A 14025-nucleotide genomic window follows, 5' to 3' on the forward strand; every position below is an offset into this window, starting at 1 on the left:
TCATTTTCCTTTTTTTAATTTATTTTGTTTTCTTTTGTTGTGTTTACTTTCTTTTTCTCTGGTTGCTGCGTCTTCTAAGGCTAGTTTTATTTTGTTTAGCAGCTGTTGTTCCCATTTCATGTTGTTCTGTTTACTCTGAATTATTTAGTACAAGTGTATTATTGTTATTTATGAAAACTTGTTCGAAAAGTTCTTTTTCTTTGAAGTATCTACGAAACCTTGGCATAACAAGTATACGAGAGTAGAAAGACTGCGTTTAAAAATAATAAAATAACATGCGTACGTCTCCAAAGAAACAATATTTGTATACACAAATTAAATATGAGTAGAAAGTATTCGACCTTAAAACCGCTCGTAGGTATTCGATAAAAAAACTTGAGTACCATTGTTTATCTGTGGTGCCGAAGCAAGTGTTCGTGATCTCCAGTCATATAAATATGTCCAACACCCTTTTAAGTTATATATTTTTCTCAAAGGGAACAACTAAGCCAAACTCTTCACATGCGGACATTATTTCCAGTAACGACTGGATCCCCTAGTCTAGAGATCTCGCAGAGAATGGAAAATCTGTTGAGCGTAAGCCTGACGCCACTCAGCAAATGTAACAAAGACCCCGTCTGATATAGAGCCAATAGCAGCCTGGTGTACTGTCCTGTCGTAGTGACGACACTGGCAAAAGGCTCAAAGGACAGCGGCAGGAAGAATCATGGGAGCCCTCCGTCACCGTCCTCTGCGCGGGAGGTCCCAGTGTGAATCCCGAGGGCCCCTTAGCAACAGACCCTGTTGATGACTCGTTAACCCCGTACCGAGCCATTCGCCGGGACTGGAACGAGGGCGCCATCTTGAGCTATGGCACTTGGATGCAAATGCCACTGCAACCTCTGCCTATTGCTGTGCAACAGGTGGGCGGGGTGTGCTGTAAAGCAGCAGAAAGCGGCTCGAGCAGCTGCTGATGTTGTTTATTTAAGCCGTCTGGTGTTCATAAACGTTGTAGCGAGTGCGTAGCCCAAAGGAAGCGGCAGCCAGAATAACATGACGTTGTCGGAACTAATTCGTTTTGGCCTAGGCGCTAGATGGCGCTGTAAATCCGCTTTGTTTCGGCGCCTTTGCAAAGCGAAATGCAAGAGTCCTGGGAACTGGACTGGAAACCGGTCATTCTCTTTGCATCAACATATATTTTTCATCAAATATTAGCCTAATTTTTCATCACCTATAACCATCAAAATTTTAAAAGTTGGGCATTTCAGCTTAACAAGTTAAAAGAAAACTAGTTTCCTTCATCCAAAAGGAAGATTTGTATCAAAATAACAGACAAAAGTTGTTCATAGCTATAATGAAACAAAAAGACAATTAGACGCAAAGAATTATTTACAGATAGACCGAGGAATCTCTGAATTCTTAAGAACTATTATATTATTATAGAGATTGTTATGCTAGAGTAACAGAGGAACATTTCTGAAAAAAAAAAATAGTTTTAACATTCTTCCCTTCTGAACAGAAAAGGAAAGCGCCTTCTGTCAGTCTAATGTCATATGGACAGTGGATAGAACATTGACAGTGCAAACTGAACTTACCTTCAGCCAAGGTCTAGAAAATATTTATTCCCTGACCTTTTGACTTGAATAGGGAATTATGTACTTTGTAGTTAGCCAGCTGCGGAGGGTCGAAGTGAGTGAGCCTCCTGTAAGTATTTGAAGTTATCGCTAGTGTAACCAGCCACCTCAATTCAACCAGTCAGTTATTCAGTTAAGTGAAAGAATCATGGCGATAGCTTTTGTTGCATTTAATCAGTCTATCGATATGTCTACACACATCACATAAATATGTATGTATATATATATACTGTATATATAATATATATATATATATATATATATATATATATATATATATATATATATATATATACTATGTATGATCACACTTCATACTACTTATCATGACCTATCACTGAATAATAAGAAAACCCCTTTTCGATAACAGGGTAAAAAGGCGGAAAGACAGCTTTAAGAAATACGTAACAGAGCATCGTTAGAGGCCATCTTAGCGTAAAATGGCCATTTCTGTTCTCCTTTAGATAACGCCCAAAAATGAACATCCTCTCCGTAATAACAAGTTCGTTTTTAAGGCAAACTTGGTCTGAATATATTAGAAATAACATTTTGGACTCAAGTGAATACAATAGCCAGCTGCCAGCCAGGGTTCTCTCTCTCTCTCTCTCTCTCTCTCTCTCTCTCTCTCTCTCTCTCTCTCTGTCGACTTCCTGGAAAAGTTAAAGTTAAAAGAGTTCAGGAAAGGATTTCAGGAAAGGTCCGAATGGGGAATTAAACTCAGTTTGTTCTCATATGTTATAAGCAAAATTGTGATAAAACTCATATAGACGCAGGAAAAGATATATGGAAATAGAAAGTTTTAAAGAATAAAGAAATATGAAACAGAGACTAGTGTGAATCTCGGTTCTGTGTCAGAGAGAGAGAGAGAGAGAGAGAGAGAGAGAGAGAGAGAGAGAGAGAGAGAGAGAGAGAGAGAGAGAGAGAGAGAGTTGGCTGAAGGGGCGTCGTGATATACTGAGAAATTTGAGAGAGGACCTCTTCTTCTTCTTCTTCTGTCTTCTTTTGCTTTTGGGAGCCTCATTCATATGAAATCAAAACTTCCTTGGGAAGCAAAAAGGGTTTCAGGGAATATTACTTGAGTGAAAGAGGGAAAAAATAAGAAGGAAAAAAGAGAGGTAGTATGAAAAGGCAAAGAGAGAGGATGTAAAGGGTATCTGTTCGCTGCACAGCAGCCTTACTGCATAGTGGCTAGAGTGCACAGTAGCTTACCTTCACAGTAGGTAGCTAGCTGCTTGTGACCGGCCTTTCTTGTTGATTATTTTTTAGTTATGATTAGATTTTTTCATTGGAATCATACTCAACTACTCCTTATCATAGCAGTGAACGGATCTGTCTGTCTGTCAGTCTGCCTCTCATGCATGAAAAATAATCTGAATAAGGAACTGTACACCACGAGGAATGTAGACCATATATACTTAGAACAATCATGCTATTTCGTGTATCCTAGTAATTCGTTTGAACATGATACACTTGAGTCTGTTTTTACAAAGGAAAGTTTTGTTAAGAACACGAATATCAACCGAGAATGCATAAAGTAGGCCCATACTGAAGGGGTTTTAAACAATGCACAAATATGAGTGGGAAATTAGTCTCTCCTGCTTGGCTGAAGAGGATGGAATTAATCAAACTATATACTATGTCTAGTCATTACTATAATATATATATATATATATATATATATATATATATATATATATATATATATATATATACATTGTATTATGAACCATTAGATGGGAACTTCCTACACCTCACACTCTGCTCTCTCTCTCAAACGCTCAAACACATGCGCAAAAAACATTCAACATTTTTTTGTTTTTCCTGATGGTAGTGGACAATGATAAAGACTTAGGCGCAGTAAGGCATTCAACAAAAGACCTCAGCGAACAGCTAAATAAAAGACGAAGTTAATCCTGCTGAAAGCCCCTGTCTTCACCGTCCACTGGAACTAAAATCTGAATAGCTTTTTTTTTTTGCTTTGCAACGAAGCGCTAAAAACGGAGAAGTCTCTCTCTCTCTCTCTTCGCGTTATTCTTGGGTCTTACATTTGTATATCTACGAAATTCAAGAGAAATGAACGCATTATGTGCATCTCTACCGTCTGTTTGACGGGGGCGTTTTTCTGCTTCCCTTTGGTAATGTGGAGCACAGCGCCACATCGAATATACTCCATTTTATTCCCTAATCGAATTTATTCCCTAAATTCCCGATAATTCATCTCTTGTACGCAGAGGAAATTTGCCATTACGTTTCTTGGGAGCCCGAAAGGTGGTTGAAGTTGTTTAGGATAAAACTCGAAAGTGGGAGGAGGGGTGGACTTTAGATGGGGAGATGGTGGAAGGGTGGGGGTTGTTGGGGTGGGGGATGTTATTGTGACAACCAGGAGACGGGCTGTAGTGGCAAATCCCCAATCTCTCGCCAATGGATGAAATCCTTCCTCATGACCCTCTAATCCGCTCACCCACTTACATTACGAAAGGTAATGAAATTGTGGAATGGTGAGTTATTTCAAGTGGGCGAGTTTTTATTGGCCATTCAAACTTCGGATTCACCTGCTAATACAATTTTGGGGTTGGGGGAGGAAGGGGCGGTGGCATCTCTCGGCTAACCGCTGTCGAATACATTTTTTAATCTCATCTTTTCGGTTCATTTCATCCGGTTTTGCGCCTCCGAGAATTTTTCATCCCACGAACAGTTTGTTTTTGTTTGATTTCTTTAGTATTGAAGAGACTTTTCAACATTATATTATATTATATAAAGGTGAACACAATTGAGAGCATCGAGACAAATGAACGTTATCCTTTACGTAGAATGGCTTTGCAATGATAATACATTTTAAATACATGCCATACACCGTTACAAAATTATATACATGTAATAATGCAAGAAGAGTTTATTAGTAAAGTAACTCTGATGAAAATTCAAAAATAATACATATATTGCGCATCCCTGCTTTCTATTCTTCTGCGGATGACGTCATGTAGTACTCTACTTAGTTTGTTGAAGCCAATAACGCATTCAGTCTTGCGAGTGACAAGTGAAGTGTAGTACGTGTAGATGTTCTCCGTGTCCGTTTCGTGACAGCCATGGTGATGTTCGCTATTTTTGGTCGTTCCTCCTTTTAAAACTTTGCAACCGAACGATTTTGCAAGCAAAATCAAGCATGAATTGCTAAATGGCTGCCCTACGGGCGAGAGAAAACTGGAAGGAGATGTCAAACCGAACCAGTAGCCTATCTGCATGAAAGTACAACTGGTGATTCAGGTATCTGTAAACATTTTGTATGTTTAGTTTGGTTTGCCGGTTACGTATAGCATTTTGGGTAGCTAAATGAATCACAGGCGTCTGTGGATACTCATGTCTATCAAGAACATAAATAAATATCATTAATTTGATTCATGATGCAAGGAAACCATGTAGCGACTGGTTAAAATGGGAAGTAGGCCTATATGTGTTAAGATTGACCACGGGGAAAATGCTAGCCAGTACGTGTGTGTGTGTGTGTGTGTGTGTGTAGGTATGCATGAATGAAGTGTGTATTTATGTGCGTATGTGTTTGAGAGAGAGAGAGAAAAATAGGCGTATTATTGGTTGGGGGGCGGGAAAGGAAATTTTACTTGCCTATGACTACGCCCAGTTTTTGTTTTTTGTAAAGTTAGGGAAAGGGGAAGTAATATTGATAGTCAGAGAGAGAGAGAGAGGAAGGAAAATGGTACTAGAATGCATTTCGGGCATAGGCTGGTGGTAAGAAAAGGAAAAATGATAGCTAACATACATACATATACAGACATATCTGATAATCAGATCGTGAACTCATCCCGTGTATTTCTCACTGGCGTAAAATAATTTAGTTAGCCAAGCGCCACACTTGCTACAGTTCTTCGTCACCGGGAACTTGAATGCTTTAGCTTCATCTTACTTGCGTAACTGTCATGGCAGTGAGGCACAATTTGTATGCATTGCCACCCATGTTGAAAACTTTGACATGAAAGTTAGTTTTTTGTCTCTTACGGACGAAATGTTAGAAGATTTCACCCGCATAGACCGATAACGTGCCTGGCGGTCGACTAGACCTGACGTCACAAGGTTTAAATTTTGGACTAGCGTACCGGCCATCTGAATCTCGGTGACCAAATCCAGCACCTCAGGACATTGTTTGTTTAATATTTTCTCGCGTTTCCTCTTCATTTTTCATACTAACATTTCCGAATTATGCACTTTTCACCTGCGTGATCAAACCGCGGGCAGATTCCGTTAGAACGTTTTTCACTACCGCACTCAGGTTTACCGACACTCCTTAGACTAACAAGTTAGCACTCTTTCACTCGCCACGATCTGCAACATATCTATCTAGTTATATATATATATATATATATATATATATATATATATATATATATATATATATATATATATATAATAGCCAACCAAAAGGTTCAAGAGTTGAAGAGACAGGGGAGAGCCGTTCAGAACGAGAACATGCAATACAAAAGAGGATAATCAGGATGACGTCCACTTACCCTTGCGAGAAACTGCTCCTTGCAGCATAGGAATAGCCTCATATCCTAGATTTCATCCCTCCCGGCGGAGGAGAGCCGCGAGAAATACCGGGGCCAAGAATAACTCAAAATAACTACCTCTCCCTTGATGGCGAGCAGCAAGTTAGGGAGGAAAATTTATAATCTTTACGACTGTCCGAGAGGATCTCAAGGAGAGCGATATCATTAGTTTCCCCCCAATAAAATGAAAGTCTGCGCTTCTAAGATGATCTACGACCCACTAATAATTTTCTACTGGAATTCCCAAGATGGGCAAAGTTGCCCGAAATGAGGAGTTTGGTTTCACGCAATATTCCCCGGAATTGGACGGTGGTGCTTAAGGCAATCTAGATTGGATTCACCAATATTCTTTTTTTTTTTTCCCATTACTCTATCCTCACTATTTTCGCCTCGGGCGAATGGCTCCAGAAATTGGACGACTTCTAGTCTCACGCATTTCATTTGACAAAGATGTGAGGGTACAAGCTCTGTGTCCTGCCCTATTTCGCGCTCTTTGCAAGAGGAGTCTTGCCCGCATTCATAGTAAACGCCCCCCCCCCGTTTTTTTTAAAGCCTTGGGGAGTCCTGGTTTTATTCGTGTGGAAAGGCTTTTAAATTCACAGCGCTATCTACTCGGCTACAGGATTATTATTATATATATAATCATTTGTATGTCAAAAGATATAGCTTTTGGTGTTATTATTATTATTATTATTATTATTATTATTATTATTATTATTATTATATTAGTCTTCTTCAGTTTTTCTTTGATTTTGGTGCAGTTTTACAGGTAGGTGGGTGATTATCCTTACCATTCATTTTTTACCGTGACATTTTTCAAGGTCAGGCATAGTGACATAACTTACCTTTCAAGTAACGGGAGATTTTAAAGATATATATATATATTAATTTTCCTCTGATGTCGAGAAACTTGGTAAATTGGCACCTGGAGGCCTTGTGTTGCATTCTGAAGTATTTTATATTAACCTCATTTTTCACGATGATAGGTTAATTCAGATGCTAACTGTTTGGTTTTGTCTGAATTTGCCGAACAGTGGTAGGCTGCTAGCGTTTTGTTATGATGGATAAAGGAAACGAGAGTTAACAATCCGAACACTTGTGGTACAAATATGTAATTGAATTATACGTTGAAAAGGCATCGAATGTATTACAGCCGTCGTGAAGTATGTTCACAACACTGATAAGAGGGCGCTGGGGATGTTAAGTCGTTTGAAGCAATTAAGAGGTAAACTACAGACGCTGGTAGCCTCGGATGTGAGAAACTGTCAGGAGTTGCACCAGTAGTAAACAACGCCTCAAGATTATTGCTTTTCACTGCGGGATACTTGTTACTGATGAAATGCTCTCTCGCCAGCGCAGTCTGGGTATCTCGGTAATTGTTGACAGTTGCTACCAAGAGAAAGCTGTCAGCAGCCGTGGGGCTAAGGATTCGTAAATGTTAAATGGCTCCTTGATTGAACTTGATATTATTTGTAGGCCAACTGTGAATTCAGATATTGCTAACATTAGTTACAAGTGTTATACATAACAGCTGGATTAAACATTTTAAAAAGTCCAGTAGGATCTGTTTTGAATTTTACGATAGGTCTATTGGTATTTAACATATACGGTTTTAATATATATATATGTGTGTATATATATATATATATATATATATATATATATATATATAGAGAGAGAGAGAGAGAGAGAGAGAGAGAGGAGAGATTTGAAACACCTTCATCCATTTCGTGCACATGAAGTGGATAATCACTAGCAGTTCCAGAGTTCTTAGACACACTACGGCACTTACCTCAGTCTTGCCGAAAATCTCTTGCTTTATGGATATAAAGGGCCATTTATCACCGCTCTTCATCTACTGTTTTCTTAGTAATTATTATTAGTTAAACCCATAGCTGCTTTTAAAGACTCCAAAATTATACTGCCATTTTACCACTGTGGTGCACCTTTTCATATGCCATAACCGCATTTTTTGCATCTTAGCCTTCATTACTCCACGTACGGGCAATTCGTCTGCACTGGAAATTCATCAGAACTCACTCCAATTTCTCACAGTTCTGTGTAACAAACAAACTTCATTTCCATAAAGAAAATTTGGCTCAACAATTTTTGCCTCCGTAGACACCTTTTTCTCCCAATTTTTTTTTTTTTGCAAATAATTTTTTTTAACATTTCACCCACTCTGATTCACCTTTTCTTTCATCTTACTAGTCAGTAATGTCCATTTTTCTACTGTCCACGCAAACGTAATTACAAGAGCCAATGAGGGGACATGGTTTTTTCCCCCTACACCAGATGTTTAACCAGAAATCTTTATTATTCGGAAATGCTGGAATAACGGAGTATAGTGGGGGGGGGAGGGGGCGAGTACTTCGGTTGGCCTCGTGTAGGACAAATTAATTGCTTGGTTGAATGTCCAGAGATGAATGCAGGTCAGAGGTCATAGGTGCATTATATACAAGGGATGCTCACATGTTGCTGACGATATTTACTGCTGTTAGTTAAGGTTTATGTTTTTTTTATTTATGCACCGAGGGTTCATTTTCATTCCCCGTTTTTCGATGGTTTTTCACCACTTCTTAGGGAAAAGAGTTTTAGCGGAGAACAGACATGGTATAATTCATGATCCCCTTAGGGGGGTAGTGCCTTAAGTGCACCAGGTGCGGTGCACTGTAGCCATTACTTAAGGCTCTTTGCAGCTCCCTTCGTCCCCTAGCTGCAACCCCTTTCATTCCTATTACTGTACCTCCGTTCATAATCTCTTTCTTCTTACTTTCCACCCTCTCCTAACACTTGATTCACAGTGTAACTGCGAGGATTTCCTCCTGTTACCCGTTTCAGACCTTTTTACTGTCAATTTCCGTTTTAGCGCTAAATGACCTCATAGGTCCCAGCGCTTGACCTTTGGCCAAAATTCCATATTCTGTTCCATTAGTCATAATAGCGATAATCGTAGAATTAACAAGTATGCTTGAATAACATATCCCGTGATACATAGTAAGGAATAGCCTCGTCCACGTGACTAATTAAAGCGATTAATCAATTGTCACTATAAATTTCCTTCTGGATTAGGACGTCTAGATATCAGGCGATGTATCGAACGCATCCTGGTGCATCCACCATACGAGGCAGGTACTCCATGAATCAAAGTATGATAGATTGACAACGAACCGTTTCCATTTTCCTTAAATACACATTCCACGTCGCACATGACGAATACGGAGCACTTCCCCCTTTTCTAATAACTAACAGAAATTTACGCGCCTTGATTTCCACGAAGTCCCACCCCAAGTGACGGTAAACAACGCCGTCTTCCGTCTCTTTCCATCATGGCGTTGGTCCGGTTGGTAATTTTACACGGGAAGAGCATCCTTCTACCCATCTATAATTTTTACTCCCCGAGACACTAACCACCGAACGAATTGCTTCATAAACATGAGGACGGGAAATCTTCCCATCATATTCACACCATTTTCCACCCTTTTTCCTTGTTTATTTCTGCGCGTTGATTGCACCCGTTTCTTCCTAGAAGGACGCATCCGCGTTCACAGATCACCAAGAGATATTGCCCTGGGAATAAGCGATGGCAATTGCCTTGGATTTCGAATAAAAGTATTTCTAAACCATTTGCGGAAAAACTTCAGAGGCAGGATTACTGTGTCATTTACACATGCCGTTTTTTGCAACGACGCACATATGTACTTATATGTGTAATTACTTATATAAAAAACAAAGGTACATTCATTTGTATTATTATCTAACACTTGCAAATCACGTATACAGCAGGGGTAGGATTAAAAGAAAGGCAGTTTTAAGCAGGTATATGGTTAATATGACAGTATTGACAGAACGGGATGAAAAGAATGGAAATGGAGTGAATGGCCTTGGACAGCAATGCACAATGAGAGGGAGTGGCAAAAACAGGCAAATTAGTAGAGAAATGTTCGCAGAAATAAAATAAGAATCCACTGGGAAATGACATAACAAACAAATGCAAAATTAAAAGTTCGTAGAGAGAGAAAGAGAGAGAGAGAGAGCCCATGGACGAAATATATTGGGGTAGAAAGAAAAAAGTGAAATTGACCCTAGGTAGAAATTTTCTTTCGTGGTATAAAATATCCTCGTAGTGGGTAGTGTTCCGTCGGCGTTAGTGCACCTCACGTGGTGCACTGTAAGCATTACTGAAGGTTGTTTGCAGCATCCCACTTTTTAGCCTTCCTTTTTTTCTTACCTATATTCATGCTTCCTTTCTTGCTGCCCAACCACTCCAACTCCAAGTCCCTCTTTTTATTGTCATAAGCGTTGAATAGATGAAAGTGCCCCAGTGCTTGCCTTCATAGCCAGATTATCATAGGTCAGCCTTGTTATAATGTACAGTGATGAAATCTTTGAGGAATGTCTGTTATCTCTGCAATTTTGATGCAATTCACGGGAGATAAAGATTCGCTTATCTTCTATCTATTGCCTGTTGCTAAGGTCGAGAAAAGCAGGAACCAAATTATTTTTCTTGTTATGATCATAATTCAATATGAAATGGTGACTATATGACTATATATATATATATATATATATATATATATATATATATATATATATAGTATATATATATATATATATATATATATATATATATATATATATATATACTGTATATATATATATATATATATACACAATATATACAGTAAATATGTATATATATATATACAGTAAATATGTATGTGTATATATATATATATATATATATATATGTATATATATATATATATATATATATATATGTATATACATACACAGATATATATATGCCCTATGGACCAACAACGCCAATCATGAATGTGTCGTCAACTTATCAAACAAACAGCTGGATAGAAATGTAACTAGTGCCTTAGGCTACGGTTTAAACTGCTTTATCTCCTGGCGGAAGGAACAGTGTGGAAATAACTAAAGGACTTTGCAATTTGGAAAAATATAGTGATTTAACGAATGAAGAAGTGAACAGGACCTACACCCCGTTTCTTATCTTTCACCTGTGGTTATGTGTGATAAATGAATCACGTGCAAAAGTGATAATAATATGTATATATGTATATATATATATATATATATATATATATATATATATATATATATATATCGTGTGCAATAGATTATACTATTGTAATATATTTGGCTGCTTATGTGATATATTTGTTTCTCGGAATACCTCTCTCTTTAACTTTTCTGATTCCGCAAATTAGCAATTATATCTCGATATGAAAGTTTAGAGCCTCGATGGCTCAGTCGGTTACAGCAGCAGCTTCGGACTTCGTAGAGGTCTGTGGCGCGGGTTCAAATCCGCAGCCGACTGATCAGAGAGGCAGACACTTTGCTATCCGTGTAGACATCCCGGGATTATATATGTAATCAACGGATGGGTTTGCTTAAAAAGCAAATGGATGTTACAGACTAAATACACACAAAATAAAGCCACTACAACACCTTCTAAAAACATAACAAAACATCTCACACGTCTCGAACTCTCGCCATACCCGCGCAATAACTTCGCTGCTGGGAAGAAGGGCGTTGGGTCGGGTATGATACATGAAACATACGCTACCGGGGTCTAAGCGATGTCAGGCAGGGCAGCCGATCGAGACCACAAGTCTACCCCAAAGCCAAATCAAAAAGTCCTCCAAAAGAAGGCATCGTGCTTACCCCATACAAAAATGGGAAAAAAAGCACGTTAAAAGAAGAAGAAAGAAGAAGAAGATCTCGATATGAAAGTTTGAGAAGTTTTAAATATCGTAAACTGGGCGGAGTCATAAAAAAATCGCAGAAGTTGAAAATAAGAATTTCTCACACTAATAGAAAAAAATACTGATAGCTAAAGGAAAAGATAAATTTCCTAAAGCAGAGAAGGGAGACTCTTTCAGGGGAAACATAAATTTAAAAAGTTTAACAGGAAATTTGAAAGAGAATTTGCTGTTGAAGACAGGGGTCTCATTTTTACTCAGGTGGATATGGTGTAGAAGTGTACGTAATTCATTAGATGAAAAGTTACACATTTCCACAATTAAATCTTGTATGAAGCTTAAAGTTTGAGTTATGCTTTTGCCTTATATAATTCTTAAAGCATGGTAGTTGCAGATCGAGACGATACCAGATCTACAGAAACAGCAGTTGCAGATGCAGTTTACACATATTCAAAGGAAATGTACGAGGAAAATGAAAATTAGTTTTGAGAGTGTTATTGGAATGGTTAATAATACATACCGGGATACTAGAAAGCCCTTTTACTTAGTAGTGAAACCTTGTTATCAGTCTCGTGGTAATAGTGAATCTGGCCATGACATGTTGCCAGCATCAGAAGAGGCTTATTTTATTTCCTTTTTTTTTTTTTTTAAGAAGCTAGCCATATAGAATTGCAGTTACTAATGTGTAGTTATTGTTGTAAGTACACACACACACACACACACACACACACACACACACACACACACACACACACATATTCAAACACTTCGCGATGATTATCAGAGATAGTAGCTTGCAAAAGAAATGAGTAACGCTATAGCTTGTTTTGAAGTCTTCGACCTTCACGTATACTGGGGAATAATAAAAAGAAAAAGAAATGAGATAGCATTAATTTTCTTAAAAAGTAGTAGGCAACACGCACAGCCCCGATCAGAAAATAATTCGGCGGGTCAGTTTTCAGAAAGAATGAAAATTCATACACTGAAAAATTTGAGTGGGTTATGAAGAGTGCCATGAAAATACAAGAGTATGTTATGTTATAAGGGTTACATTAACAGTTAGATAAAGGTTTTCAAATTTATGAGTATTTTCATTCTGCTAATTATTGCAAAGATCTAGTACATAATTGTTTATAGGTTCGATCTCGAGTGTAGTTGTAACTTCATTCAGTGCATTAAACGAGGCACTTTCATGCACATCTCTGTTTACTCATTGAAAACATTATAGTCAATTGTACTCTATTTGCACAGAGCTCATTATCCTCACTTCAGGCTTTACTGACATTGCTCTCCACTGGCAGAGCTTTCACGTCCATTTTATCGAAACATCACGTCCGGTGCATTTATTGACAGAGCCCCATTTTTCCTAATTTCAAGCATGACGTTAGTCGCGCTGCATTTCCACAACTCTCATTTCGAGTGCTACGGCGTTCATGACTCTCCGCTGACACGGCTCGCATTTCACCCCCATGCCAGTCGTTAATGCCCGGGCTCTTCATTCAGGCGTGTGTCTCTTTTCCATCATTTCAAGTGCTATCATCACTTAGGCAGTCGCTGCTGCTGCAGCAGCAGCCTGCCCTGGGACCATACGTTCCCTCTCCATCTTGCTTCCCCCTCACATTTAAATATCCATCCATCGCGGGGTGAATTTGCTACCTGTCCTTCCCCTCTTCTTCTTCTTCTTCTCCTCCTCCCTCTCCCCTCGGATCCCAGATTAGTTCTCCCCTCGATCTCCCCTGCCTCTAAAACCCTGGTAGCGTGTCTACTAAAGCAACATGGAAGGGAGCTAACGCCGATTGTATACACACGCACGGAAACTCTCACGACTGCAAACGCGCTCGGGGTTTCAGGCCGCCAGCATGGAACGGCAGTGGCTATGGCATGTTTTATGGATGTTCTCTCTCTCTCTCTCTCTCTCTCTCTCTCTCTCTCTGTGTGTGTGTGAAAGAAATATTTGTTACGTTTGATATGCTGGGAAAGAAAAGGGCAATTTGTATATTATGGCAGGCCTTAAGCATTACATATGTTATTAATGTCATTTTAGGACCTTTCCTAGCAACTGAAGTTCTGAAACCAAATTATTTACATTATGCCTTAAATTGGCGGTTCCTGTTTCCT

At 38.8% G+C, this 14025-nt stretch overlaps 1 long non-coding RNA gene and 1 pseudogene across 1 annotated transcript in view; one reads left to right on the forward strand and one right to left on the reverse strand.

Moving 5' to 3' along the window:
- The window catches only part of LOC136837467 (protein O-linked-mannose beta-1,2-N-acetylglucosaminyltransferase 1-like), a 174022-nt pseudogene that overhangs the window by 17122 nt on the left and 142875 nt on the right, over positions 1-14025 (reverse strand).
- The window catches only part of LOC136837469 (uncharacterized), a 221144-nt gene continuing 211737 nt past the window's right edge, over positions 4619-14025 (forward strand). The window contains exon 1 of the long non-coding RNA XR_010852700.1: positions 4619-4877. This is a non-coding gene — a long non-coding RNA (uncharacterized lncRNA). The remainder of the gene's footprint in view (positions 4878-14025) is intronic.

This window comes from Macrobrachium rosenbergii, chromosome 59 (genome assembly GCF_040412425.1).
Source record: "Macrobrachium rosenbergii isolate ZJJX-2024 chromosome 59, ASM4041242v1, whole genome shotgun sequence".
Classification (NCBI taxonomy): Eukaryota; Metazoa; Arthropoda; class Malacostraca; order Decapoda; family Palaemonidae; genus Macrobrachium; species Macrobrachium rosenbergii.